At 42.0% G+C, this 23,053-nt stretch overlaps 40 non-coding genes across 40 annotated transcripts; all 40 read left to right on the top strand.

The window, feature by feature from the left end:
* The first annotated feature begins 3,284 nt into the window (after positions 1–3,284).
* On the top strand, positions 3,285–3,403 carry LOC119208013 (5S ribosomal RNA). The gene has a single exon (XR_009948876.1). It is a non-coding gene; the product is annotated as a 5S ribosomal RNA (ribosomal RNA).
* A 396-nt stretch (positions 3,404–3,799) lies between these two features.
* Positions 3,800–3,918, top strand: LOC134117256 (5S ribosomal RNA). Its single transcript, XR_009948819.1, has one exon. It is a non-coding gene; the product is annotated as a 5S ribosomal RNA (ribosomal RNA).
* Positions 3,919–4,314: 396 nt separating this feature from the next.
* Positions 4,315–4,433, top strand: LOC134117312 (5S ribosomal RNA). Its single transcript, XR_009948875.1, has one exon. It is a non-coding gene; the product is annotated as a 5S ribosomal RNA (ribosomal RNA).
* A 396-nt stretch (positions 4,434–4,829) lies between these two features.
* Positions 4,830–4,948, top strand: LOC134117255 (5S ribosomal RNA). Its single transcript, XR_009948818.1, has one exon. It is a non-coding gene; the product is annotated as a 5S ribosomal RNA (ribosomal RNA).
* A 397-nt stretch (positions 4,949–5,345) lies between these two features.
* On the top strand, positions 5,346–5,464 carry LOC134116999 (5S ribosomal RNA). Its single transcript, XR_009948562.1, has one exon. It is a non-coding gene; the product is annotated as a 5S ribosomal RNA (ribosomal RNA).
* Positions 5,465–5,803: 339 nt separating this feature from the next.
* On the top strand, positions 5,804–5,922 carry LOC134116998 (5S ribosomal RNA). The gene has a single exon (XR_009948561.1). It is a non-coding gene; the product is annotated as a 5S ribosomal RNA (ribosomal RNA).
* Positions 5,923–6,318: 396 nt separating this feature from the next.
* Positions 6,319–6,437, top strand: LOC134116997 (5S ribosomal RNA). Its single transcript, XR_009948560.1, has one exon. It is a non-coding gene; the product is annotated as a 5S ribosomal RNA (ribosomal RNA).
* Positions 6,438–6,832: 395 nt separating this feature from the next.
* Positions 6,833–6,951, top strand: LOC134117290 (5S ribosomal RNA). Its single transcript, XR_009948853.1, has one exon. It is a non-coding gene; the product is annotated as a 5S ribosomal RNA (ribosomal RNA).
* Positions 6,952–7,347: 396 nt separating this feature from the next.
* LOC134116996 (5S ribosomal RNA) lies at positions 7,348–7,466 on the top strand. Its single transcript, XR_009948559.1, has one exon. It is a non-coding gene; the product is annotated as a 5S ribosomal RNA (ribosomal RNA).
* A 340-nt stretch (positions 7,467–7,806) lies between these two features.
* Positions 7,807–7,925, top strand: LOC134116994 (5S ribosomal RNA). The gene has a single exon (XR_009948557.1). It is a non-coding gene; the product is annotated as a 5S ribosomal RNA (ribosomal RNA).
* A 396-nt stretch (positions 7,926–8,321) lies between these two features.
* LOC134116993 (5S ribosomal RNA) lies at positions 8,322–8,440 on the top strand. The gene has a single exon (XR_009948556.1). It is a non-coding gene; the product is annotated as a 5S ribosomal RNA (ribosomal RNA).
* A 396-nt stretch (positions 8,441–8,836) lies between these two features.
* Positions 8,837–8,955, top strand: LOC134117289 (5S ribosomal RNA). Its single transcript, XR_009948852.1, has one exon. It is a non-coding gene; the product is annotated as a 5S ribosomal RNA (ribosomal RNA).
* A 397-nt stretch (positions 8,956–9,352) lies between these two features.
* Positions 9,353–9,471, top strand: LOC134116992 (5S ribosomal RNA). Its single transcript, XR_009948555.1, has one exon. It is a non-coding gene; the product is annotated as a 5S ribosomal RNA (ribosomal RNA).
* Positions 9,472–9,810: 339 nt separating this feature from the next.
* On the top strand, positions 9,811–9,929 carry LOC134116991 (5S ribosomal RNA). Its single transcript, XR_009948554.1, has one exon. It is a non-coding gene; the product is annotated as a 5S ribosomal RNA (ribosomal RNA).
* Positions 9,930–10,325: 396 nt separating this feature from the next.
* Positions 10,326–10,444, top strand: LOC134116990 (5S ribosomal RNA). Its single transcript, XR_009948553.1, has one exon. It is a non-coding gene; the product is annotated as a 5S ribosomal RNA (ribosomal RNA).
* A 396-nt stretch (positions 10,445–10,840) lies between these two features.
* On the top strand, positions 10,841–10,959 carry LOC134117413 (5S ribosomal RNA). Its single transcript, XR_009948972.1, has one exon. It is a non-coding gene; the product is annotated as a 5S ribosomal RNA (ribosomal RNA).
* A 339-nt stretch (positions 10,960–11,298) lies between these two features.
* LOC134117249 (5S ribosomal RNA) lies at positions 11,299–11,417 on the top strand. Its single transcript, XR_009948812.1, has one exon. It is a non-coding gene; the product is annotated as a 5S ribosomal RNA (ribosomal RNA).
* A 396-nt stretch (positions 11,418–11,813) lies between these two features.
* LOC134117311 (5S ribosomal RNA) lies at positions 11,814–11,932 on the top strand. Its single transcript, XR_009948874.1, has one exon. It is a non-coding gene; the product is annotated as a 5S ribosomal RNA (ribosomal RNA).
* Positions 11,933–12,328: 396 nt separating this feature from the next.
* Positions 12,329–12,447, top strand: LOC134117254 (5S ribosomal RNA). Its single transcript, XR_009948817.1, has one exon. It is a non-coding gene; the product is annotated as a 5S ribosomal RNA (ribosomal RNA).
* A 396-nt stretch (positions 12,448–12,843) lies between these two features.
* LOC134117270 (5S ribosomal RNA) lies at positions 12,844–12,962 on the top strand. The gene has a single exon (XR_009948833.1). It is a non-coding gene; the product is annotated as a 5S ribosomal RNA (ribosomal RNA).
* Positions 12,963–13,358: 396 nt separating this feature from the next.
* LOC134117310 (5S ribosomal RNA) lies at positions 13,359–13,477 on the top strand. The gene has a single exon (XR_009948873.1). It is a non-coding gene; the product is annotated as a 5S ribosomal RNA (ribosomal RNA).
* A 396-nt stretch (positions 13,478–13,873) lies between these two features.
* LOC134117253 (5S ribosomal RNA) lies at positions 13,874–13,992 on the top strand. Its single transcript, XR_009948816.1, has one exon. It is a non-coding gene; the product is annotated as a 5S ribosomal RNA (ribosomal RNA).
* A 397-nt stretch (positions 13,993–14,389) lies between these two features.
* On the top strand, positions 14,390–14,508 carry LOC134117412 (5S ribosomal RNA). Its single transcript, XR_009948971.1, has one exon. It is a non-coding gene; the product is annotated as a 5S ribosomal RNA (ribosomal RNA).
* A 339-nt stretch (positions 14,509–14,847) lies between these two features.
* Positions 14,848–14,966, top strand: LOC134117411 (5S ribosomal RNA). The gene has a single exon (XR_009948970.1). It is a non-coding gene; the product is annotated as a 5S ribosomal RNA (ribosomal RNA).
* A 396-nt stretch (positions 14,967–15,362) lies between these two features.
* Positions 15,363–15,481, top strand: LOC134117410 (5S ribosomal RNA). Its single transcript, XR_009948969.1, has one exon. It is a non-coding gene; the product is annotated as a 5S ribosomal RNA (ribosomal RNA).
* A 396-nt stretch (positions 15,482–15,877) lies between these two features.
* LOC134117409 (5S ribosomal RNA) lies at positions 15,878–15,996 on the top strand. The gene has a single exon (XR_009948968.1). It is a non-coding gene; the product is annotated as a 5S ribosomal RNA (ribosomal RNA).
* A 339-nt stretch (positions 15,997–16,335) lies between these two features.
* LOC134117407 (5S ribosomal RNA) lies at positions 16,336–16,454 on the top strand. Its single transcript, XR_009948966.1, has one exon. It is a non-coding gene; the product is annotated as a 5S ribosomal RNA (ribosomal RNA).
* Positions 16,455–16,850: 396 nt separating this feature from the next.
* On the top strand, positions 16,851–16,969 carry LOC134117406 (5S ribosomal RNA). Its single transcript, XR_009948965.1, has one exon. It is a non-coding gene; the product is annotated as a 5S ribosomal RNA (ribosomal RNA).
* A 395-nt stretch (positions 16,970–17,364) lies between these two features.
* On the top strand, positions 17,365–17,483 carry LOC134117288 (5S ribosomal RNA). The gene has a single exon (XR_009948851.1). It is a non-coding gene; the product is annotated as a 5S ribosomal RNA (ribosomal RNA).
* A 396-nt stretch (positions 17,484–17,879) lies between these two features.
* Positions 17,880–17,998, top strand: LOC134117404 (5S ribosomal RNA). The gene has a single exon (XR_009948964.1). It is a non-coding gene; the product is annotated as a 5S ribosomal RNA (ribosomal RNA).
* Positions 17,999–18,338: 340 nt separating this feature from the next.
* LOC134117393 (5S ribosomal RNA) lies at positions 18,339–18,457 on the top strand. Its single transcript, XR_009948957.1, has one exon. It is a non-coding gene; the product is annotated as a 5S ribosomal RNA (ribosomal RNA).
* Positions 18,458–18,853: 396 nt separating this feature from the next.
* Positions 18,854–18,972, top strand: LOC134117287 (5S ribosomal RNA). The gene has a single exon (XR_009948850.1). It is a non-coding gene; the product is annotated as a 5S ribosomal RNA (ribosomal RNA).
* A 396-nt stretch (positions 18,973–19,368) lies between these two features.
* On the top strand, positions 19,369–19,487 carry LOC134117382 (5S ribosomal RNA). Its single transcript, XR_009948946.1, has one exon. It is a non-coding gene; the product is annotated as a 5S ribosomal RNA (ribosomal RNA).
* A 340-nt stretch (positions 19,488–19,827) lies between these two features.
* LOC134117371 (5S ribosomal RNA) lies at positions 19,828–19,946 on the top strand. The gene has a single exon (XR_009948935.1). It is a non-coding gene; the product is annotated as a 5S ribosomal RNA (ribosomal RNA).
* A 396-nt stretch (positions 19,947–20,342) lies between these two features.
* Positions 20,343–20,461, top strand: LOC134117286 (5S ribosomal RNA). Its single transcript, XR_009948849.1, has one exon. It is a non-coding gene; the product is annotated as a 5S ribosomal RNA (ribosomal RNA).
* Positions 20,462–20,857: 396 nt separating this feature from the next.
* Positions 20,858–20,976, top strand: LOC134117360 (5S ribosomal RNA). Its single transcript, XR_009948924.1, has one exon. It is a non-coding gene; the product is annotated as a 5S ribosomal RNA (ribosomal RNA).
* Positions 20,977–21,316: 340 nt separating this feature from the next.
* Positions 21,317–21,435, top strand: LOC134117349 (5S ribosomal RNA). The gene has a single exon (XR_009948913.1). It is a non-coding gene; the product is annotated as a 5S ribosomal RNA (ribosomal RNA).
* A 396-nt stretch (positions 21,436–21,831) lies between these two features.
* On the top strand, positions 21,832–21,950 carry LOC134117338 (5S ribosomal RNA). The gene has a single exon (XR_009948902.1). It is a non-coding gene; the product is annotated as a 5S ribosomal RNA (ribosomal RNA).
* A 396-nt stretch (positions 21,951–22,346) lies between these two features.
* LOC134117327 (5S ribosomal RNA) lies at positions 22,347–22,465 on the top strand. The gene has a single exon (XR_009948891.1). It is a non-coding gene; the product is annotated as a 5S ribosomal RNA (ribosomal RNA).
* A 396-nt stretch (positions 22,466–22,861) lies between these two features.
* LOC134117315 (5S ribosomal RNA) lies at positions 22,862–22,980 on the top strand. The gene has a single exon (XR_009948879.1). It is a non-coding gene; the product is annotated as a 5S ribosomal RNA (ribosomal RNA).
* The last annotated feature ends 73 nt before the right edge of the window (positions 22,981–23,053 follow it).

Below are 23,053 nucleotides of genomic sequence, written 5' to 3'. Positions count from 1 at the left end.
AGCATATTAGGCAACTGGAGAACGACAATAAATCTGTGATTGAGGACAAGGAGGAAATTATGGCAACTGTCTTTAATTACTACAAAGAATTGTATACTGACCAAAATCCGCAGAATGCACAGATTACAAAAATAACGAATCATATCACAAAACAGCTACAAGAAGAAGATAAAACCTTTTGTGAGCAGCCAATCCGGGTAGAGGAAATAGAAGTGGCCATCAAAAATCTAAACAGGAACAAGAGTCCAGGAAAGGATGGGCTAACTGCCGAATTATATCAAAGGTTCCCTGACCTGTTTGCTCCGGTCCTGTTAACTGTATATAATGAAATGCAATTAAGCCAAAGCATGCCTGAAACGTTCACAGAGGGGATAATTACCTTGATCTATAAAAATAAAGGTACTAGGGACAAACTGGGAAATTATAGACCAATCAGTGTTTTAAATACAGATTATAAAATATTAGCAAAAGTATTGGCAAACAGACTAAAAAAAGTGATTAAGACAATAATTATGGATACGCAAACATATAGCATACCTGGTAGAGATATACATGACAACATCATCCTGATAAAAGACCTAGTCAGGATCATGAAAAAAGAAGGGGGCTATCTGCTGGGAATCGATCTGGAAAAGGCCTTTGACAGGGTAGAACATCGATTCCTTTGGGAAGCACTAAAGGCGTATGGGTTCGGGGGGGAATTTATAAACTGGGTGAAATTATTATATGCTGAAGCAAAAAGTAGAGTCAGGGTCAACGGGGCCCTCACCGAGCCTGTTGAGTTGAAAAGGGCGGTCAGACAGGGATGCCCGTTGTCCGCTATGCTCTACAGCCTTGTGGCAGAACCCCTGGCATTGATGCTAGTGGAGGATAAGAGAATAGATGGAGTGAAAACTAGTAAAGGCAGGGAAATTAAAATAATCCAATATGCTGATGACATCAACATTTGTGTTAAGGATACAAAAAGCATTGACCACATCATGGAGCACATGGAGGAATTCGGAGTCGCCTCAGGGGCAAAAATCAACATGACAAAAACTGAATTAATGGTTTTTAATAAAGACGAAGCTCTGGATAACAAATGGGGGTTCAAAATAGTACAAGACGTGAGGAAAGTACTTGGGGTATATATAGGGGAAAATGAAGAAGGCGCCAGGGACAAAACCTGGACAGAAATTATTGAGAAAATTAAAAACATATGTAACCTGTGGTACGCCAGGGGCCTGAACCTAAGAGGGAAGGTAATCATATCTAATGCGCTAGTATTGTCAAAAGTTAACTACATTTTGGGGTCTTGCGAGATGCCGAATTGGGCTTCAGATTCAATTAATGCAGTGATTTCCTCATTCTTGTGGAAGAGGAAGGGCAATACAATCGCCCGCAGGACGCTAATCGCTAGCAAAAGGGAGGGGGGTCTAGATCTGATTGACCTCAGAGCCAAAAGAGATGCTCTGAGGGTTAAGCTAATTGGGAAATTTCTTGACCTGAGAAGGCAACATCCATGGAAAGACAACCTGGCGACCCTCCTGACAGAGTACGGTGAGAAGAATAACTACAACCTGTTTGCTTTTGCTCCAAGAAATGTTTCTGGGTTAGGGTTTCCAGGTTTCTACCGGGAAATGTTGGAGGCCTGGGACAAGTTTCTGCCCCACCTCAGACCGGACATGGAATACAGAGAGCAGGTGATGCTGTTACCGATCCTCAACTCACCTTTCTTCTTGCACAAAGGCAGGCCCCTGGCGTCCAAGCCGCTCCGTGAGGCAGGCCTGACGACACTGGGGGGGGCCGACGGGAGAGGGGGTAAGTTGGGTTTTGATTGTGGGAAAGCATTAGCGATCTTGAACAGAGCGGGGGTGTTTTTTAAGAAGAAACAGATAGCGGAAATTGGGTTGAGAGTTAATAAATGTATTTGCAAGGAATGGCAAACATTGATGCGCAGTAACAGCAAAGGGCAGGGCGACGGGGTGAACTTTATTCTGTGCCACAATGGAAAGAATATCCCAGTTACACAAATAAAAACAAAGGTAATCTACAACATTCTAATTAGAAAACTGGTCAAGAAACCAGCATCAGAACCAAGATGGGCAAGCATGTTTCCAAAAAAAGAAATCCAGACAATCTGGGGGAACCTAAACGTCCCATTTATCCCACATTCAGTTTTCAACACAGAATTCAAACTGAGGCACAGGCGGATTTTCACAAGCATCGTCCTCCATCAAATATACAGAGACAAATTTGAAAGGACTTGTGCGGTGTGTGGGCTAGAGGACGAGACTTTGGAACATCTCACACTTGAATGTCCAGCCCTAAAAAGTTTGCAGATATATGTGCGCAGAATGTTATGCAATCAATGTGGTGTAAATGAAGAGAGTCTGAAAGACTGGGACTGGATATGGCTTTTTGGCATGCCCAAAAAAAGTAAAGGAGGGGCTGAAGCCCAAGTGAATACACTCCTTGCATTTGCCAGGCACGCAGTAATCCTGAGGAGAAATTATGCACTGTACGAAGGAAAGACTGTAAGCATTTTGGAGTTGTACAAGAATATGTTAAAAGCACACATTAGACTGCTGTATGTCTGTAGGAAAGAATGGGTCTCGGAGCATTTTTTAAATAAGACAGCGATGGGTGAAGTTGTAGAAGGGCAGGGGCTCGTCTTCTATTTCTAATTGAGAATTAAACTCCTGGGTCTGTAATTGTAATATGATATGATGTAATATGATATGATAAATATGTGTTGCGTGGGTGTATGAGTGTGAAAAAACAAATGTAATGTATTTTTTGTATTTTTGATAATAAAAGATAAAAAAAAAATCTCGGAAGCTAAGCAGAGCAGGGCCTGGTTAGTACCTGGATGGAAGACCGCCTGGGAATCCCAGGTGCCGTAAGCTTTTTCACTTCTCTCTGAAAGCCGCCGAGCGCCGCAGATTGTACACCTACAAATTACAAAAAGTATATCACATTGTCGAAGAGATGCATGTTTAGTGTTGTTTTAACGTTGGATATATAAGGAACTTAGACAATATCATCAAAATTGATTCCGTTTCATGGTTGCTAAATTAGTGTTGATCAACATTTAACAATTGGCCTACTTTTGTTTGTAATTTAGCCGTTGAAATACAGGTGCTAACCCAACATGTTAGAATTGCCAGTGAAGAAAAGTAAAGTTACCTTCAGGTTTTAGGAACCTCTCTTGCCAATCCTAAGAACTGCTTCAATTTTAGAAAAAGAAACTCTTCTGATTATCTTTGACACGTTTTAAAGGATTAGGAAAAAGATAAAAAGCAGCGTACGGCCATACCTCTCTGGTTCCGCCCGATTTCGTCTGATCTCGGAAGCTAAGCAGAGCAGGGCCTGGTTAGTACCTGGATGGAAGACCGCCTGGGAATCCCAGGTGCCGTAAGCTTTTTCACTTCTCTCTGAAAGCCGCCGAGCGCCGCAGATTGTACACCTACAAATTACAAAAAGTATATCACATTGTCGAAGAGATGCATGTTTAGTGTTGTTTTAACGTTGGATATTTAAGGAACTTAGACAATATCATCAAAATTGATTCCGTTTCATGGTTGCTAAATTAGTGTTGATCAACATTTAACAATTGGCCTACTTTTGTTTGTAATTTAGCCGTTGAAATACAGGTGCTAACCCAACATGTTAGAATTGCCAGTGAAGAAAAGTAAAGTTACCTTCAGGTTTTAGGAACCTCTCTTGCCAATCCTAAGAACTGCTTCAATTTTAGAAAAAGAAACTCTTCTGATTATCTTTGACACGTTTTAAAGGATTAGGAAAAAGATAAAAAGCAGCTTACGACCATACCTCTCTGGTTCCGCCCGATCTCATCTGATCTCGGAAGCTAAGCAGAGCAGGGCCTGGTTAGTACCTGGATGGAAGACCGCCTGGGAATCCCAGGTGCCGTAAGCTTTTTCACTTCTCTCTGAAAGCCGCCGAGCGCCGCAGATTGTACACCTACAAATTACAAAAAGTATATCACATTGTCGAAGAGATGCATGTTTAGTGTTGTTTTAACGTTGGATATATAAGGAACTTAGACAATATCATCAAAATTGATTCCGTTTCATGGTTGCTAAATTAGTGTTGATCAACATTTAACAATTGGCCTACTTTTGTTTGTAATTTAGCCGTTGAAATACAGGTGCTAACCCAACATGTTAGAATTGCCAGTGAAGAAAAGTAAAGTTACCTTCAGGTTTTAGGAACCTCTCTTGCCAATCCTAAGAACTGCTTCAATTTTAGAAAAAGAAACTCTTCTGATTATCTTTGACACGTTTTAAAGGATTAGGAAAAAGATAAAAAGCAGCGTACGGCCATACCTCTCTGGTTCCGCCCGATTTCGTCTGATCTCGGAAGCTAAGCAGAGCAGGGCCTGGTTAGTACCTGGATGGAAGACCGCCTGGGAATCCCAGGTGCCGTAAGCTTTTTCACTTCTCTCTGAAAGCCGCCGAGCGCCGCAGATTGTACACCTACAAATTACAAAAAGTATATCACATTGTCGAAGAGATGCATGTTTAGTGTTGTTTTAACGTTGGATATATAAGGAACTTAGACAATATCATCAAAATTGATTCCGTTTCATGGTTGCTAAATTAGTGTTGATCAACATTTAACAATTGGCCTACTTTTGTTTGTAATTTAGCCGTTGAAATACAGGTGCTAACCCAACATGTTAGAATTGCAAGTGAAGAAAAGTAAAGTTACCTTCAGGTTTTAGGAACCTCTCTTGCCAATCCTAAGAACTGCTTCAATTTTAGAAAAAGAAACTCTTCTGATTATCTTTGACACGTTTTAAAGGATTAGGAAAAAGATAAAAAGCAGCTTACGACCATACCTCTCTGGTTCCGCCCGATCTCATCTGATCTCGGAAGCTAAGCAGAGCAGGGCCTGGTTAGTACCTGGATGGAAGACCGCCTGGGAATCCCAGGTGCCGTAAGCTTTTTCACTTCTCTCTGAAAGCCGCCGAGCGCCGCAGATTGTACACCTACAAATTACAAAAAGTATATCACATTGTCGAAGAGATGCATGTTTAGTGTTGTTTTAACGTTGGATATATAAGGAACTTAGACAATATCATCAAAATTGATTCCGTTTCATGGTTGCTAAATTAGTGTTGATCAACATTTAACAATTGGCATACTTTTGTTTGTAATTTAGCCGTTGAAATACAGGTGCTAACCCAACATGTTAGAATTGCCAGTGAAGAAAAGTAAAGTTACCTTCAGGTTTTAGGAACCTCTCTTGCCAATCCTAAGAACTGCTTCAATTTTAGAAAAAGAAACTTTTCTGATTATCTTTGACACGTTCTAAAGGATTAGGAAAAAGATATTAAAGCAGCTTACGGCCATACCTCTCTGGTTCCGCCCGATCTCGTCTGATCTCGGAAGCTAAGCAGAGCAGGGCCTGGTTAGTACCTGGATGGAAGACCGCCTGGGAATCCCAGGTGCCGTAAGCTTTTTCACTTCTCTCTCCGAAAGCCGCCCAGCGCCGCAGATTGTACACCTACACAATTGTAAAAAGTATTTCACATTGTAGAAGAGATGCAATAGGAAGAAGATGAAAGGTGGCTTACGTCCATACCATCGTCAGGCCATTTGAGGTGGCGGGGACTGCAATGGCCATCCACCGATTGGCTGGGACTCCTGGGCGGGTCTTCTCTAGTCCATCCAATTTTCGGCATAGGATGTCACAGCCTTCTTTGCATACCCTTATTTAACCCACACAAAGATGCCAACGGCAGGCGTGACATAATTTTTTGACGCATTATAAAGGATTAGGAAAAAGATAAAAAGCAGCTTACGGCCATACCTCTCTGGTTCCGCCCGATCTCGTCTGATCTCGGAAGCTAAGCAGAGCAGGGCCTGGTTAGTACCTGGATGGAAGACCGCCTGGGAATCCCAGGTGCCGTAAGCTTTTTCACTTCTCTCTGAAAGCCGCCGAGCGCCGCAGATTGTACACCTACAAATTACAAAAAGTATATCACATTGTCGAAGAGATGCATGTTTAGTGTTGTTTTAACGTTGGATATATAAGGAACTTAGACAATATCATCAAAATTGATTCCGTTTCATGGTTGCTAAATTAGTGTTGATCAACATTTAACAATTGGCCTACTTTTGTTTGTAATTTAGCCGTTGAAATACAGGTGCTAACCCAACATGTTAGAATTGCCAGTGAAGAAAAGTAAAGTTACCTTCAGGTTTTAGGAACCTCTCTTGCCAATCCTAAGAACTGCTTCAATTTTAGAAAAAGAAACTCTTCTGATTATCTTTGACACGTTTTAAAGGATTAGGAAAAAGATAAAAAGCAGCTTACGGCCATACCTCTCTGGTTCCGCCCGATCTCGTCTGATCTCGGAAGCTAAGCAGAGCAGGGCCTGGTTAGTACCTGGATGGAAGACCGCCTGGGAATCCCAGGTGCCGTAAGCTTTTCACTTCTCTCTGAAAGCTGCCGAGCGCCGCAGATTGTACACCTACAAATTACAAAAAGTACATCACATTGTCGAAGAGATGCATGTTTAGTGTTGTTTTAACGTTGGATATATAAGGAACTTAGACAATATCATCAAAATTGATTCCGTTTCATGGTTGCTAAATTAGTGTTGATCAACATTTAACAATTGGCATACTTTTGTTTGTAATTTAGCCGTTGAAATACAGGTGCTAACCCAACATGTTAGAATTGCCAGTGAAGAAAAGTAAAGTTACCTTCAGGTTTTAGGAACCTCTCTTGCCAATCCTAAGAACTGCTTCAATTTTAGAAAAAGAAACTCTTCTGATTATCTTTGACACGTTCTAAAGGATTAGGAAAAAGATAAAAAGCAGCTTACGGCCATACCTCTCTGGTTCCGCCCGATCTCGTCTGATCTCGGAAGCTAAGCAGAGCAGGGCCTGCTTAGTACCTGGATGGAAGACCGCCTGGGAATCCCAGGTGCCGTAAGCTTTTTCACTTCTCTCTGAAAGCCGCCGAGCGCCGCAGATTGTACACCTACAAATTACAAAAAGTATATCACATTGTCGAAGAGATGCATGTTTAGTGTTGTTTTAACGTTGGATATATAAGGAACTTAGACAATATCATCAAAATTGATTCCGTTTCATGGTTGCTAAATTAGTGTTGATCAACATTTAACAATTGGCCTACTTTTGTTTGTAATTTAGCCGTTGAAATACAGGTGCTAACCCAACATGTTAGAATTGCCAGTGAAGAAAAGTAAAGTTACCTTCAGGTTTTAGGAACCTCTCTTGCCAATCCTAAGAACTGCTTCAATTTTAGAAAAAGAAACTCTTCTGATTATCTTTGACACGTTCTAAAGGATTAGGAAAAAGATAAAAAGCAGCTTACGGCCATACCTCTCTGGTTCCGCCCGATCTCGTCTGATCTCGGAAGCTAAGCAGAGCAGGGCCTGGTTAGTACCTGGATGGAAGACCGCCTGGGAATCCCAGGTGCCGTAAGCTTTTTCACTTCTCTCTCCGAAAGCCGCCCAGCGCCGCAGATTGTACACCTACACAATTGTAAAAAGTATTTCACATTGTAGAAGAGATGCAATAGGAAGAAGATGAAAAGGTGGCTTACGTCCATACCATCGTCAGGCCATTTGAGGTGGCGGGGACTGCAATGGCCATCCACCGATTGGCTGGGACTCCTGGGCGGGTCTTCTCTAGTCCATCCAATTTTCGGTATAGGATGTCACAGCCTTCTTTGCATACCCTTATTTAACCCACACAAAGATGCCAACGGCAGGCGTGACATAATTTTTTGACGCATTATAAAGGATTAGGAAAAAGATAAAAAGCAGCTTACGGCCATACCTCTCTGGTTCCGCCCGATCTCGTCTGATCTCGGAAGCTAAGCAGAGCAGGGCCTGGTTAGTACCTGGATGGAAGACCGCCTGGGAATCCCAGGTGCCGTAAGCTTTTTCACTTCTCTCTGAAAGCCGCCGAGCGCCGCAGATTGTACACCTACAAATTACAAAAAGTATATCACATTGTCGAAGAGATGCATGTTTAGTGTTGTTTTAACGTTGGATATATAAGGAACTTAGACAATATCATCAAAATTGATTCCGTTTCATGGTTGCTAAATTAGTGTTGATCAACATTTAACAATTGGCCTACTTTTGTTTGTAATTTAGCCGTTGAAATACAGGTGCTAACCCAACATGTTAGAATTGCCAGTGAAGAAAAGTAAAGTTACCTTCAGGTTTTAGGAACCTCTCTTGCCAATCCTAAGAACTGCTTCAATTTTAGAAAAAGAAACTCTTCTGATTATCTTTGACACGTTTTAAAGGATTAGGAAAAAGATAAAAAGCAGCTTACGGCCATACCTCTCTGGTTCCGCCCGATCTCGTCTGATCTCGGAAGCTAAGCAGAGCAGGGCCTGGTTAGTACCTGGATGGAAGACCGCCTGGGAATCCCAGGTGCCGTAAGCTTTTTCACTTCTCTCTGAAAGCCGCCGAGCGCCGCAGATTGTACACCTACAAATTACAAAAAGTATATCACATTGTCGAAGAGATGCATGTTTAGTGTTGTTTTAACGTTGGATATATAAGGAACTTAGACAATATCATCAAAATTGATTCCGTTTCATGGTTGCTAAATTAGTGTTGATCAACATTTAACAATTGGCATACTTTTGTTTGTAATTTAGCCGTTGAAATACAGGTGCTAACCCAACATGTTAGAATTGCCAGTGAAGAAAAGTAAAGTTACCTTCAGGTTTTAGGAACCTCTCTTGCCAATCCTAAGAACTGCTTCAATTTTAGAAAAAGAAACTCTTCTGATTATCTTTGACACGTTCTAAAGGATTAGGAAAAAGATAAAAAGCAGCTTACGGCCATACCTCTCTGGTTCCGCCCGATCTCGTCTGATCTCGGAAGCTAAGCAGAGCAGGGCCTGCTTAGTACCTGGATGGAAGACCGCCTGGGAATCCCAGGTGCCGTAAGCTTTTTCACTTCTCTCTGAAAGCCGCCGAGCGCCGCAGATTGTACACCTACAAATTACAAAAAGTATATCACATTGTCGAAGAGATGCATGTTTAGTGTTGTTTTAACGTTGGATATATAAGGAACTTAGACAATATCATCAAAATTGATTCCGTTTCATGGTTGCTAAATTAGTGTTGATCAACATTTAACAATTGGCCTACTTTTGTTTGTAATTTAGCCGTTGAAATACAGGTGCTAACCCAACATGTTAGAATTGCCAGTGAAGAAAAGTAAAGTTACCTTCAGGTTTTAGGAACCTCTCTTGCCAATCCTAAGAACTGCTTCAATTTTAGAAAAAGAAACTTTTCTGATTATCTTTGACACGTTCTAAAGGATTAGGAAAAAGATATTAAAGCAGCTTACGGCCATACCTCTCTGGTTCCGCCCGATCTCGTCTGATCTCGGAAGCTAAGCAGAGCAGGGCCTGGTTAGTACCTGGATGGAAGACCGCCTGGGAATCCCAGGTGCCGTAAGCTTTTTCACTTCTCTCTCCGAAAGCCGCCCAGCGCCGCAGATTGTACACCTACACAATTGTAAAAAGTATTTCACATTGTAGAAGAGATGCAATAGGAAGAAGATGAAAGGTGGCTTACGTCCATACCATCGTCAGGCCATTTGAGGTGGCGGGGACTGCAATGGCCATCCACCGATTGGCTGGGACTCCTGGGCGGGTCTTCTCTAGTCCATCCAATTTTCGGCATAGGATGTCACAGCCTTCTTTGCATACCCTTATTTAACCCACACAAAGATGCCAACGGCAGGCGTGACATAATTTTTTGACGCATTATAAAGGATTAGGAAAAAGATAAAAAGCAGCTTACGGCCATACCTCTCTGGTTCCGCCCGATCTCGTCTGATCTCGGAAGCTAAGCAGAGCAGGGCCTGGTTAGTACCTGGATGGAAGACCGCCTGGGAATCCCAGGTGCCGTAAGCTTTTTCACTTCTCTCTGAAAGCCGCCGAGCGCCGCAGATTGTACACCTACAAATTACAAAAAGTATATCACGTTGTCGAAGAGATGCATGTTTAGTGTTGTTTTAACGTTGGATATATAAGGAACTTAGACAATATCATCAAAATTGATTCCGTTTCATGGTTGCTAAATTAGTGTTGATCAACATTTAACAATTGGCATACTTTTGTTTGTAATTTAGCCGTTGAAATACAGGTGCTAACCCAACATGTTAGAATTGCCAGTGAAGAAAAGTAAAGTTACCTTCAGGTTTTAGGAACCTCTCTTGCCAATCCTAAGAACTGCTTCAATTTTAGAAAAAGAAACTCTTCTGATTATCTTTGACACGTTTTAAAGGATTAGGAAAAAGATAAAAAGCAGCTTACGGCCATACCTCTCTGGTTCCGCCCGATCTCGTCTGATCTCGGAAGCTAAGCAGAGCAGGGCCTGGTTAGTACCTGGATGGAAGACCGCCTGGGAATCCCAGGTGCCGTAAGCTTTTCACTTCTCTCTGAAAGCTGCCGAGCGCCGCAGATTGTACACCTACAAATTACAAAAAGTACATCACATTGTCGAAGAGATGCATGTTTAGTGTTGTTTTAACGTTGGATATATAAGGAACTTAGACAATATCATCAAAATTGATTCCGTTTCATGGTTGCTAAATTAGTGTTGATCAACATTTAACAATTGGCATACTTTTGTTTGTAATTTAGCCGTTGAAATACAGGTGCTAACCCAACATGTTAGAATTGCCAGTGAAGAAAAGTAAAGTTACCTTCAGGTTTTAGGAACCTCTCTTGCCAATCCTAAGAACTGCTTCAATTTTAGAAAAAGAAACTTTTCTGATTATCTTTGACACGTTCTAAAGGATTAGGAAAAAGATATTAAAGCAGCTTACGGCCATACCTCTCTGGTTCCGCCCGATCTCGTCTGATCTCGGAAGCTAAGCAGAGCAGGGCCTGGTTAGTACCTGGATGGAAGACCGCCTGGGAATCCCAGGTGCCGTAAGCTTTTTCACTTCTCTCTCCGAAAGCCGCCCAGCGCCGCAGATTGTACACCTACACAATTGTAAAAAGTATTTCACATTGTAGAAGAGATGCAATAGGAAGAAGATGAAAGGTGGCTTACGTCCATACCATCGTCAGGCCATTTGAGGTGGCGGGGACTGCAATGGCCATCCACCGATTGGCTGGGACTCCTGGGCGGGTCTTCTCTAGTCCATCCAATTTTCGGCATAGGATGTCACAGCCTTCTTTGCATACCCTTATTTAACCCACACAAAGATGCCAACGGCAGGCGTGACATAATTTTTTGACGCATTATAAAGGATTAGGAAAAAGATAAAAAGCAGCTTACGGCCATACCTCTCTGGTTCCGCCCGATCTCGTCTGATCTCGGAAGCTAAGCAGAGCAGGGCCTGGTTAGTACCTGAATGGAAGACCGCCTGGGAATCCCAGGTGCCGTAAGCTTTTTCACTTCTCTCTGAAAGCCGCCGAGCGCCGCAGATTGTACACCTACAAATTACAAAAAGTATATCACATTGTCGAAGAGATGCATGTTTAGTGTTGTTTTAACGTTGGATATATAAGGAACTTAGACAATATCATCAAAATTGATTCCGTTTCATGGTTGCTAAATTAGTGTTGATCAACATTTAACAATTGGCCTACTTTTGTTTGTAATTTAGCCGTTGAAATACAGGTGCTAACCCAACATGTTAGAATTGCCAGTGAAGAAAAGTAAAGTTACCTTCAGGTTTTAGGAACCTCTCTTGCCAATCCTAAGAACTGCTTCAATTTTAGAAAAAGAAACTCTTCTGATTATCTTTGACACGTTTTAAAGGATTAGGAAAAAGATAAAAAGCAGCGTACGGCCATACCTCTCTGGTTCCGCCCGATTTCGTCTGATCTCGGAAGCTAAGCAGAGCAGGGCCTGGTTAGTACCTGGATGGAAGACCGCCTGGGAATCCCAGGTGCCGTAAGCTTTTTCACTTCTCTCTGAAAGCCGCCGAGCGCCGCAGATTGTACACCTACAAATTACAAAAAGTATATCACATTGTCGAAGAGATGCATGTTTAGTGTTGTTTTAACGTTGGATATATAAGGAACTTAGACAATATCATCAAAATTGATTCCGTTTCATGGTTGCTAAATTAGTGTTGATCAACATTTAACAATTGGCCTACTTTTGTTTGTAATTTAGCCGTTGAAATACAGGTGCTAACCCAACATGTTAGAATTGCCAGTGAAGAAAAGTAAAGTTACCTTCAGGTTTTAGGAACCTCTCTTGCCAATCCTAAGAACTGCTTCAATTTTAGAAAAAGAAACTCTTCTGATTATCTTTGACACGTTTTAAAGGATTAGGAAAAAGATAAAAAGCAGCTTACGACCATACCTCTCTGGTTCCGCCCGATCTCATCTGATCTCGGAAGCTAAGCAGAGCAGGGCCTGGTTAGTACCTGGATGGAAGACCGCCTGGGAATCCCAGGTGCCGTAAGCTTTTTCACTTCTCTCTGAAAGCCGCCGAGCGCCGCAGATTGTACACCTACAAATTACAAAAAGTATATCACATTGTCGAAGAGATGCATGTTTAGTGTTGTTTTAACGTTGGATATATAAGGAACTTAGACAATATCATCAAAATTGATTCCGTTTCATGGTTGCTAAATTAGTGTTGATCAACATTTAACAATTGGCCTACTTTTGTTTGTAATTTAGCCGTTGAAATACAGGTGCTAACCCAACATGTTAGAATTGCCAGTGAAGAAAAGTAAAGTTACCTTCAGGTTTTAGGAACCTCTCTTGCCAATCCTAAGAACTGCTTCAATTTTAGAAAAAGAAACTCTTCTGATTATCTTTGACACGTTCTAAAGGATTAGGAAAAAGATAAAAAGCAGCTTACGGCCATACCTCTCTGGTTCCGCCTGATCTCGTCTGATCTCGGAAGCTAAGCAGAGCAGGGCCTGGTTAGTACCTGGATGGAAGACCGCCTGGGAATCCCAGGTGCCGTAAGCTTTTTCACTTCTCTCTGAAAGCCGCCGAGCGCCGCAGATTGTACACCTACAAATTACAAAAAGTATATCACATTGTCGAAGAGATGCATGTTTAGTGTTGTTTTAACGTTGGATATATAAGGAACTTAGACAATATCATCAAAATTGATTCCGTTTCATGGTTGCTAAATTAGTGTTGATCAACATTTAACAATTGGCCTACTTTTGTTTGTAATTTAGCCGTTGAAATACAGGTGCTAACCCAACATGTTAGAATTGCCAGTGAAGAAAAGTAAAGTTACCTTCAGGTTTTAGGAACCTCTCTTGCCAATCCTAAGAACTGCTTCAATTTTAGAAAAAGAAACTCTTCTGATTATCTTTGACACGTTTTAAAGGATTAGGAAAAAGATAAAAAGCAGCGTACGGCCATACCTCTCTGGTTCCGCCCGATTTCGTCTGATCTCGGAAGCTAAGCAGAGCAGGGCCTGGTTAGTACCTGGATGGAAGACCGCCTGGGAATCCCAGGTGCCGTAAGCTTTTTCACTTCTCTCTGAAAGCCGCCGAGCGCCGCAGATTGTACACCTACAAATTACAAAAAGTATATCACATTGTCGAAGAGATGCATGTTTAGTGTTGTTTTAACGTTGGATATTTAAGGAACTTAGACAATATCATCAAAATTGATTCCGTTTCATGGTTGCTAAATTAGTGTTGATCAACATTTAACAATTGGCCTACTTTTGTTTGTAATTTAGCCGTTGAAATACAGGTGCTAACCCAACATGTTAGAATTGCCAGTGAAGAAAAGTAAAGTTACCTTCAGGTTTTAGGAACCTCTCTTGCCAATCCTAAGAACTGCTTCAATTTTAGAAAAAGAAACTCTTCTGATTATCTTTGACACGTTTTAAAGGATTAGGAAAAAGATAAAAAGCAGCTTACGACCATACCTCTCTGGTTCCGCCCGATCTCATCTGATCTCGGAAGCTAAGCAGAGCAGGGCCTGGTTAGTACCTGGATGGAAGACCGCCTGGGAATCCCAGGTGCCGTAAGCTTTTTCACTTCTCTCTGAAAGCCGCCGAGCGCCGCAGATTGTACACCTACAAATTACAAAAAGTATATCACATTGTCGAAGAGATGCATGTTTAGTGTTGTTTTAACGTTGGATATATAAGGAACTTAGACAATATCATCAAAATTGATTCCGTTTCATGGTTGCTAAATTAGTGTTGATCAACATTTAACAATTGGCATACTTTTGTTTGTAATTTAGCCGTTGAAATACAGGTGCTAACCCAACATGTTAGAATTGCCAGTGAAGAAAAGTAAAGTTACCTTCAGGTTTTAGGAACCTCTCTTGCCAATCCTAAGAACTGCTTCAATTTTAGAAAAAGAAACTTTTCTGATTATCTTTGACACGTTCTAAAGGATTAGGAAAAAGATATTAAAGCAGCTTACGGCCATACCTCTCTGGTTCCGCCCGATCTCGTCTGATCTCGGAAGCTAAGCAGAGCAGGGCCTGGTTAGTACCTGGATGGAAGACCGCCTGGGAATCCCAGGTGCCGTAAGCTTTTTCACTTCTCTCTCCGAAAGCCGCCCAGCGCCGCAGATTGTACACCTACACAATTGTAAAAAGTATTTCACATTGTAGAAGAGATGCAATAGGAAGAAGATGAAAGGTGGCTTACGTCCATACCATCGTCAGGCCATTTGAGGTGGCGGGGACTGCAATGGCCATCCACCGATTGGCTGGGACTCCTGGGCGGGTCTTCTCTAGTCCATCCAATTTTCGGCATAGGATGTCACAGCCTTCTTTGCATACCCTTATTTAACCCACACAAAGATGCCAACGGCAGGCGTGACATAATTTTTTGACGCATTATAAAGGATTAGGAAAAAGATAAAAAGCAGCTTACGGCCATACCTCTCTGGTTCCGCCCGATCTCGTCTGATCTCGGAAGCTAAGCAGAGCAGGGCCTGGTTAGTACCTGGATGGAAGACCGCCTGGGAATCCCAGGTGCCGTAAGCTTTTTCACTTCTCTCTGAAAGCCGCCGAGCGCCGCAGATTGTACACCTACAAATTACAAAAAGTATATCACATTGTCGAAGAGATGCATGTTTAGTGTTGTTTTAACGTTGGATATATAAGGAACTTAGACAATATCATCAAAATTGATTCCGTTTCATGGTTGCTAAATTAGTGTTGATCAACATTTAACAATTGGCCTACTTTTGTTTGTAATTTAGCCGTTGAAATACAGGTGCTAACCCAACATGTTAGAATTGCCAGTGAAGAAAAGTAAAGTTACCTTCAGGTTTTAGGAACCTCTCTTGCCAATCCTAAGAACTGCTTCAATTTTAGAAAAAGAAACTCTTCTGATTATCTTTGACACGTTTTAAAGGATTAGGAAAAAGATAAAAAGCAGCTTACGGCCATACCTCTCTGGTTCCGCCCGATCTCGTCTGATCTCGGAAGCTAAGCAGAGCAGGGCCTGGTTAGTACCTGGATGGAAGACCGCCTGGGAATCCCAGGTGCCGTAAGCTTTTCACTTCTCTCTGAAAGCTGCCGAGCGCCGCAGATTGTACACCTACAAATTACAAAAAGTACATCACATTGTCGAAGAGATGCATGTTTAGTGTTGTTTTAACGTTGGATATATAAGGAACTTAGACAATATCATCAAAATTGATTCCGTTTCATGGTTGCTAAATTAGTGTTGATCAACATTTAACAATTGGCATACTTTTGTTTGTAATTTAGCCGTTGAAATACAGGTGCTAACCCAACATGTTAGAATTGCCAGTGAAGAAAAGTAAAGTTACCTTCAGGTTTTAGGAACCTCTCTTGCCAATCCTAAGAACTGCTTCAATTTTAGAAAAAGAAACTTTTCTGATTATCTTTGACACGTTCTAAAGGATTAGGAAAAAGATATTAAAGCAGCTTACGGCCATACCTCTCTGGTTCCGCCCGATCTCGTCTGATCTCGGAAGCTAAGCAGAGCAGGGCCTGGTTAGTACCTGGATGGAAGACCGCCTGGGAATCCCAGGTGCCGTAAGCTTTTTCACTTCTCTCTCCGAAAGCCGCCCAGCGCCGCAGATTGTACACCTACACAATTGTAAAAAGTATTTCACATTGTAGAAGAGATGCAATAGGAAGAAGATGAAAGGTGGCTTACGTCCATACCATCGTCAGGCCATTTGAGGTGGCGGGGACTGCAATGGCCATCCACCGATTGGCTGGGACTCCTGGGCGGGTCTTCTCTAGTCCATCCAATTTTCGGCATAGGATGTCACAGCCTTCTTTGCATACCCTTATTTAACCCACACAAAGATGCCAACGGCAGGCGTGACATAATTTTTTGACGCATTATAAAGGATTAGGAAAAAGATAAAAAGCAGCTTACGGCCATACCTCTCTGGTTCCGCCCGATCTCGTCTGATCTCGGAAGCTAAGCAGAGCAGGGCCTGGTTAGTACCTGGATGGAAGACCGCCTGGGAATCCCAGGTGCCGTAAGCTTTTTCACTTCTCTCTGAAAGCCGCCGAGCGCCGCAGATTGTACACCTACAAATTACAAAAAGTATATCACATTGTCGAAGAGATGCATGTTTAGTGTTGTTTTAACGTTGGATATATAAGGAACTTAGACAATATCATCAAAATTGATTCCGTTTCATGGTTGCTAAATTAGTGTTGATCAACATTTAACAATTGGCCTACTTTTGTTTGTAATTTAGCCGTTGAAATACAGGTGCTAACCCAACATGTTAGAATTGCCAGTGAAGAAAAGTAAAGTTACCTTCAGGTTTTAGGAACCTCTCTTGCCAATCCTAAGAACTGCTTCAATTTTAGAAAAAGAAACTCTTCTGATTATCTTTGACACGTTTTAAAGGATTAGGAAAAAGATAAAAAGCAGCTTACGGCCATACCTCTCTGGTTCCGCCCGATCTCGTCTGATCTCGGAAGCTAAGCAGAGCAGGGCCTGGTTAGTACCTGGATGGAAGACCGCCTGGGAATCCCAGGTGCCGTAAGCTTTTCACTTCTCTCTGAAAGCTGCCGAGCGCCGCAGATTGTACACCTACAAATTACAAAAAGTACATCACATTGTCGAAGAGATGCATGTTTAGTGTTGTTTTAACGTTGGATATATAAGGAACTTAGACAATATCATCAAAATTGATTCCGTTTCATGGTTGCTAAATTAGTGTTGATCAACATTTAACAATTGGCATACTTTTGTTTGTAATTTAGCCGTTGAAATACAGGTGCTAACCCAACATGTTAGAATTGCCAGTGAAGAAAAGTAAAGTTACCTTCAGGTTTTAGGAACCTCTCTTGCCAATCCTAAGAACTGCTTCAATTTTAGAAAAAGAAACTCTTCTGATTATCTTTGACACGTTCTAAAGGATTAGGAAAAAGATAAAAAGCAGCTTACGGCCATACCTCTCTGGTTCCGCCCGATCTCGTCTGATCTCGGAAGCTAAGCAGAGCAGGGCCTGCTTAGTACCTGGATGGAAGACCGCCTGGGAATCCCAGGTGCCGTAAGCTTTTTCACTTCTCTCTGAAAGCCGCCGAGCGCCGCAGATTGTACACCTACAAATTACAAAAAGTATATCACATTGTCGAAGAGATGCATGTTTAGTGTTGTTTTAACGTTGGATATATAAGGAACTTAGACAATATCATCAAAATTGATTCCGTTTCATGGTTGCTAAATTAGTGTTGATCAACATTTAACAATTGGCCTACTTTTGTTTGTAATTTAGCCGTTGAAATACAGGTGCTAACCCAACATGTTAGAATTGCCAGTGAAGAAAAGTAAAGTTACCTTCAGGTTTTAGGAACCTCTCTTGCCAATCCTAAGAACTGCTTCAATTTTAGAAAAAGAAACTCTTCTGATTATCTTTGACACGTTCTAAAGGATTAGGAAAAAGATAAAAAGCAGCTTACGGCCATACCTCTCTGGTTCCGCCCGATCTCGTCTGATCTCGGAAGCTAAGCAGAGCAGGGCCTGGTTAGTACCTGGATGGAAGACCGCCTGGGAATCCCAGGTGCCGTAAGCTTTTTCACTTCTCTCTCCGAAAGCCGCCCAGCGCCGCAGATTGTACACCTACACAATTGTAAAAAGTATTTCACATTGTAGAAGAGATGCAATAGGAAGAAGATGAAAAGGTGGCTTACGTCCATACCATCGTCAGGCCATTTGAGGTGGCGGGGACTGCAATGGCCATCCACCGATTGGCTGGGACTCCTGGGCGGGTCTTCTCTAGTCCATCCAATTTTCGGTATAGGATGTCACAGCCTTCTTTGCATACCCTTATTTAACCCACACAAAGATGCCAACGGCAGGCGTGACATAATTTTTTGACGCATTATAAAGGATTAGGAAAAAGATAAAAAGCAGCTTACGGCCATACCTCTCTGGTTCCGCCCGATCTCGTCTGATCTCGGAAGCTAAGCAGAGCAGGGCCTGGTTAGTACCTGGATGGAAGACCGCCTGGGAATCCCAGGTGCCGTAAGCTTTTTCACTTCTCTCTGAAAGCCGCCGAGCGCCGCAGATTGTACACCTACAAATTACAAAAAGTATATCACATTGTCGAAGAGATGCATGTTTAGTGTTGTTTTAACGTTGGATATATAAGGAACTTAGACAATATCATCAAAATTGATTCCGTTTCATGGTTGCTAAATTAGTGTTGATCAACATTTAACAATTGGCCTACTTTTGTTTGTAATTTAGCCGTTGAAATACAGGTGCTAACCCAACATGTTAGAATTGCCAGTGAAGAAAAGTAAAGTTACCTTCAGGTTTTAGGAACCTCTCTTGCCAATCCTAAGAACTGCTTCAATTTTAGAAAAAGAAACTCTTCTGATTATCTTTGACACGTTCTAAAGGATTAGGAAAAAGATAAAAAGCAGCTTACGGCCATACCTCTCTGGTTCCGCCCGATCTCGTCTGATCTCGGAAGCTAAGCAGAGCAGGGCCTGCTTAGTACCTGGATGGAAGACCGCCTGGGAATCCCAGGTGCCGTAAGCTTTTTCACTTCTCTCTGAAAGCCGCCGAGCGCCGCAGATTGTACACCTACAAATTACAAAAAGTATATCACATTGTCGAAGAGATGCATGTTTAGTGTTGTTTTAACGTTGGATATATAAGGAACTTAGACAATATCATCAAAATTGATTCCGTTTCATGGTTGCTAAATTAGTGTTGATCAACATTTAACAATTGGCCTACTTTTGTTTGTAATTTAGCCGTTGAAATACAGGTGCTAACCCAACATGTTAGAATTGCCAGTGAAGAAAAGTAAAGTTACCTTCAGGTTTTAGGAACCTCTCTTGCCAATCCTAAGAACTGCTTCAATTTTAGAAAAAGAAACTCTTCTGATTATCTTTGACACGTTCTAAAGGATTAGGAAAAAGATAAAAAGCAGCTTACGGCCATACCTCTCTGGTTCCGCCCGATCTCGTCTGATCTCGGAAGCTAAGCAGAGCAGGGCCTGGTTAGTACCTGGATGGAAGACCGCCTGGGAATCCCAGGTGCCGTAAGCTTTTTCACTTCTCTCTCCGAAAGCCGCCCAGCGCCGCAGATTGTACACCTACACAATTGTAAAAAGTATTTCACATTGTAGAAGAGATGCAATAGGAAGAAGATGAAAAGGTGGCTTACGTCCATACCATCGTCAGGCCATTTGAGGTGGCGGGGACTGCAATGGCCATCCACCGATTGGCTGGGACTCCTGGGCGGGTCTTCTCTAGTCCATCCAATTTTCGGTATAGGATGTCACAGCCTTCTTTGCATACCCTTATTTAACCCACACAAAGATGCCAACGGCAGGCGTGACATAATTTTTTGACGCATTATAAAGGATTAGGAAAAAGATAAAAAGCAGCTTACGGCCATACCTCTCTGGTTCCGCCCGATCTCGTCTGATCTCGGAAGCTAAGCAGAGCAGGGCCTGGTTAGTACCTGGATGGAAGACCGCCTGGGAATCCCAGGTGCCGTAAGCTTTTTCACTTCTCTCTGAAAGCCGCCGAGCGCCGCAGATTGTACACCTACAAATTACAAAAAGTATATCACATTGTCGAAGAGATGCATGTTTAGTGTTGTTTTAACGTTGGATATATAAGGAACTTAGACAATATCATCAAAATTGATTCCGTTTCATGGTTGCTAAATTAGTGTTGATCAACATTTAACAATTGGCATACTTTTGTTTGTAATTTAGCCGTTGAAATACAGGTGCTAACCCAACATGTTAGAATTGCCAGTGAAGAAAAGTAAAGTTACCTTCAGGTTTTAGGAACCTCTCTTGCCAATCCTAAGAACTGCTTCAATTTTAGAAAAAGAAACTCTTCTGATTATCTTTGACACGTTCTAAAGGATTAGGAAAAAGATAAAAAGCAGCTTACGGCCATACCTCTCTGGTTCCGCCCGATCTCGTCTGATCTCGGAAGCTAAGCAGAGCAGGGCCTGCTTAGTACCTGGATGGAAGACCGCCTGGGAATCCCAGGTGCCGTAAGCTTTTTCACTTCTCTCTGAAAGCCGCCGAGCGCCGCAGATTGTACACCTACAAATTACAAAAAGTATATCACATTGTCGAAGAGATGCATGTTTAGTGTTGTTTTAACGTTGGATATATAAGGAACTTAGACAATATCATCAAAATTGATTCCGTTTCATGGTTGCTAAATTAGTGTTGATCAACATTTAACAATTGGCCTACTTTTGTTTGTAATTTAGCCGTTGAAATACAGGTGCTAACCCAACATGTTAGAATTGCCAGTGAAGAAAAGTAAAGTTACCTTCAGGTTTTAGGAACCTCTCTTGCCAATCCTAAGAACTGCTTCAATTTTAGAAAAAGAAACTCTTCTGATTATCTTTGACACGTTCTAAAGGATTAGGAAAAAGATAAAAAGCAGCTTACGGCCATACCTCTCTGGTTCCGCCCGATCTCGTCTGATCTCGGAAGCTAAGCAGAGCAGGGCCTGGTTAGTACCTGGATGGAAGACCGCCTGGGAATCCCAGGTGCCGTAAGCTTTTTCACTTCTCTCTCCGAAAGCCGCCCAGCGCCGCAGATTGTACACCTACACAATTGTAAAAAGTATTTCACATTGTAGAAGAGATGCAATAGGAAGAAGATGAAAAGGTGGCTTACGTCCATACCATCGTCAGGCCATTTGAGGTGGCGGGGACTGCAATGGCCATCCACCGATTGGCTGGGACTCCTGGGCGGGTCTTCTCTAGTCCATCCAATTTTCGGTATAGGATGTCACAGCCTTCTTTGCATACCCTTATTTAACCCACACAAAGATGCCAACGGCAGGCGTGACATAATTTTTTGACGCATTATAAAGGATTAGGAAAAAGATAAAAAGCAGCTTACGGCCATACCTCTCTGGTTCCGCCCGATCTCGTCTGATCTCGGAAGCTAAGCAGAGCAGGGCCTGGTTAGTACCTGGATGGAAGACCGCCTGGGAATCCCAGGTGCCGTAAGCTTTTTCACTTCTCTCTGAAAGCCGCCGAGCGCCGCAGATTGTACACCTACAAATTACAAAAAGTATATCACATTGTCGAAGAGATGCATGTTTAGTGTTGTTTTAACGTTGGATATATAAGGAACTTAGACAATATCATCAAAATTGATTCCGTTTCATGGTTGCTAAATTAGTGTTGATCAACATTTAACAATTGGCCTACTTTTGTTTGTAATTTAGCCGTTGAAATACAGGTGCTAACCCAACATGTTAGAATTGCCAGTGAAGAAAAGTAAAGTTACCTTCAGGTTTTAGGAACCTCTCTTGCCAATCCTAAGAACTGCTTCAATTTTAGAAAAAGAAACTCTTCTGATTATCTTTGACACGTTTTAAAGGATTAGGAAAAAGATAAAAAGCAGCTTACGGCCATACCTCTCTGGTTCCGCCCGATCTCGTCTGATCTCGGAAGCTAAGCAGAGCAGGGCCTGGTTAGTACCTGGATGGAAGACCGCCTGGGAATCCCAGGTGCCGTAAGCTTTTTCACTTCTCTCTGAAAGCCGCCGAGCGCCGCAGATTGTACACCTACAAATTACAAAAAGTATATCACATTGTCGAAGAGATGCATGTTTAGTGTTGTTTTAACGTTGGATATATAAGGAACTTAGACAATATCATCAAAATTGATTCCGTTTCATGGTTGCTAAATTAGTGTTGATCAACATTTAACAATTGGCATACTTTTGTTTGTAATTTAGCCGTTGAAATACAGGTGCTAACCCAACATGTTAGAATTGCCAGTGAAGAAAAGTAAAGTTACCTTCAGGTTTTAGGAACCTCTCTTGCCAATCCTAAGAACTGCTTCAATTTTAGAAAAAGAAACTCTTCTGATTATCTTTGACACGTTCTAAAGGATTAGGAAAAAGATAAAAAGCAGCTTACGGCCATACCTCTCTGGTTCCGCCCGATCTCGTCTGATCTCGGAAGCTAAGCAGAGCAGGGCCTGGTTAGTACCTGGATGGAAGACCGCCTGGGAATCCCAGGTGCCGTAAGCTTTTTCACTTCTCTCTGAAAGCCGCCGAGCGCCGCAGATTGTACACCTACAAATTACAAAAAGTATATCACATTGTCGAAGAGATGCATGTTTAGTGTTGTTTTAACGTTGGATATATAAGGAACTTAGACAATATCATCAAAATTGATTCCGTTTCATGGTTGCTAAATTAGTGTTGATCAACATTTAACAATTGGCCTACTTTTGTTTGTAATTTAGCCGTTGAAATACAGGTGCTAACCCAACATGTTAGAATTGCCAGTGAAGAAAAGTAAAGTTACCTTCAGGTTTTAGGAACCTCTCTTGCCAATCCTAAGAACTGCTTCAATTTTAGAAAAAGAAACTCTTCTGATTATCTTTGACACGTTTTAAAGGATTAGGAAAAAGATAAAAAGCAGCTTACGGCCATACCTCTCTGGTTCCGCCCGATCTCGTCTGATCTCGGAAGCTAAGCAGAGCAGGGCCTGGTTAGTACCTGGATGGAAGACCGCCTGGGAATCCCAGGTGCCGTAAGCTTTTTCACTTCTCTCTGAAAGCCGCCGAGCGCCGCAGATTGTACACCTACAAATTACAAAAAGTATATCACATT

Source organism: Pungitius pungitius, unplaced genomic scaffold (assembly GCF_949316345.1).
Source record: "Pungitius pungitius unplaced genomic scaffold, fPunPun2.1 scaffold_40, whole genome shotgun sequence".
In the NCBI taxonomy this organism is placed as follows: Eukaryota; Metazoa; Chordata; class Actinopteri; order Perciformes; family Gasterosteidae; genus Pungitius; species Pungitius pungitius.
The sequence above is the reverse complement of the archived record's forward strand: the minus strand, read 5'-3'. Positions and strand labels throughout refer to the sequence as shown.